Here is a 2,500-nt window from a genome sequence, read left to right on the forward strand (position 1 = left end):
AGAATGGTTCGTTATTCGCGGTCAGTCCCACCTCGAAGCCCTCCAGTCCATAAAACGGCCTGACCGTTTCCCACTTACTCCTGAAGTGCCTATCCACCAACTCTAGCGGCAAATCACACCCAAGGGGCGTCAGATCATCCAAGATCCGCCGTGCCAGCCCCTTTCTCGCCTCAGAATAGCCGCGCTGCTGGTGGTAGAACACTCTCCTACGCTGGACGAGCCGCCTCGCCCAACCCTTCATCTGTCGGTCTCGAGGTTTGGACCTCGCGGACTTTGTCGGCCACACTACCTTACCCCCCAGGGCTTTCATGAGATCCAAAGCAGAGGACTCGATCAGGCTAGGCTCCCGACCTGCTTTCTTGACTAAGGCAGCGGTGGCCCGATGCTCCTCATCTCCCGCCAGCAGCTCTTCCAGAACTCTATCCTCCACCAGATCTGGAAGCGACGGGGGACAGGTCCATTTCTGGGGCGTCGCCCTGGCAGCCAGGGTTCGCCAACGCACACCAGACTCACCGCCTGCCGCACGACCGCACAGGGACCCCCACTTCCACCTCACCTGCTCTCCGGACTTGCCGGTACCCAACATCCGTGCCACCATCACGTTCTTATGCCTATGGTTCTTGTATTTCTCCATAAGCCTCACCATCCGGGCCTCCTCCTTCACGCTCCACCTCCTTTCCCTCTTAGGACCCTTACTAGCCTGGCTCCGCTCTTTACGAGCCGTGAACCACTCCGCTGCATGGGCCTGCCGCTTATGCTGAGACACTCCAACAGCCGTCCGAAAACGGCGCCCACAGTGATCGCAAGCGACTCCCTGTTCGTCATCCACCATGCGCACGCCTCGGCACTTCGAGACATGGCACCGAATTGCATGGCTGTTCTCCCCTCGTCTTTCGCACTTACGACAGCCGTACACGATGGAGACACCCGCATGCCGGGAAGCACAATGCAACCCAAACCTGCGCATACCAACCACACGCGCCCCACACAGTAGGCAGTCCATGGACTCTCGAGGCAGATGCACCAAGACCTGGTCCGGAGGCCTCGGATCCTTCTTACGCCGCTTTCTAGACGGGCCCTCTCCCGCCTCTTCCTCCACACCATCACGGAGAGCAGGTTGCAATGCTAACACGACCCCCGCCGCCCCAACTCTCATACCAGCGGCGACGGAGGCCATTGATTCAGACACCACTGAGGAGTTCTCAAGAGCTTCGCCAGCCAGGGTCCACCCGCTCCCTCGGCCCGACTGACTGTGGCTCTGATCCTGTGCCTCTGTCTGTACGGACTTCCTAACCAAGGAGTTTTCGCAACCATGGCCCGTAGAAGTGACTACAAGCCGTTCGGGGACCCCAAGCAATGCCTCCGGTGGTTGGTCCCCATGGCCCCCGGAGAGGTTGATTCGTTGTCCGCACACGTGCCCAACCTCAAGCACGTCACGGGGAGGTCGCCCGAGCAGCAACAGCCCCTCTCCGAGCTGCGCCTCAGCCAATTTTGATCCCCCAGGTCGGCTATCCTGGGCTGTTGTCCGTAAGCTATCAGACATGCTTACGGCCTCACTACCATGAGAGCACACGGGAGAACAAAGTTCCCCGATACTATAGAGCTATACATCAAGATCCACCCCGAGCAGCCGTCCGCTAGGCCACGCAGCCTAGCAACCAACTCGTAAGCCACCGCAGTCCAACCCACTAAGGAGAGGCCTGCCACATAGTGTCAGACTCACCCCCCGTAAAGCTGGCCAACGGACAACTCGCAACCCAACTGCCCGGAGCTACAAAAGCCCAGAGAGCTATGGAGCTCATCAACGGGGAGAAAGCGGCCTGCAACAAACTGGTCACTACCCCCCGTACACCACATATTCGCCCCAAAAGGATTTGAGAAACGCATTCGGCAAAGGTCCAAGCGAGCACATAGGCATCCACGTGACACCCACCCACTCAGCCCGGCCTCCGTTCCATACCACTAGGCGCCGCCCACACCAGTGCGCAGATTCGGGTCATCTCGGTCTCGCTACCATACGGTCACACCCTGCGTACCAACAGAGCGCTTGAGCGAACGCTAAGTCAGCCTACAGAGGTGTTAGAGTGCGACTCACAGGGGGAGGAACCGTCCGCCCAACGTCGACCTAGGTCGAGGCCGGCAGGGGCCCTCTCCAAGGCGAGCCTATATTGCCAGTCGGTCAGTTTGGGAAAGTTGGGGGGGTACCCGGTGGCCGTCGGGAACAGACAGGGACCGGTCGGGAGGGAGGGGGGGTAAGTCTGGCCGCTGGGAACAAGCGCCCATCCTGGGGATTTTACGAACGAGCCAAAGCCGGGATCAGACAAAAGCTCGGGAGCCCCGCAGTCTCCAAGACTTTCATCTCACCATCAGAGATATCAGACTGTCAGAGTCCGAGACACTACCGGACACACGTAGCGCTCAGGGAGAATATTCTCACCTTTCGGGTCAGGAAGGTCGCCCAGCCATGCAGCCCCTTCCCAAAGTCTGCACGCCTACCGCT

The 2,500-nt window shown here is 59.6% G+C and overlaps 1 pseudogene; it reads right to left on the reverse strand.

Annotated features, from left to right (window-relative positions):
• LOC133168663 (28S ribosomal RNA) overlaps positions 1–2,500 on the reverse strand; it is a 9,716-nt pseudogene that overhangs the window by 3,864 nt on the left and 3,352 nt on the right.

The sequence above is a fragment of the Syngnathus typhle genome, linkage group LG15 (assembly GCF_033458585.1).
Source record: "Syngnathus typhle isolate RoL2023-S1 ecotype Sweden linkage group LG15, RoL_Styp_1.0, whole genome shotgun sequence".
In the NCBI taxonomy this organism is placed as follows: Eukaryota; Metazoa; Chordata; class Actinopteri; order Syngnathiformes; family Syngnathidae; genus Syngnathus; species Syngnathus typhle.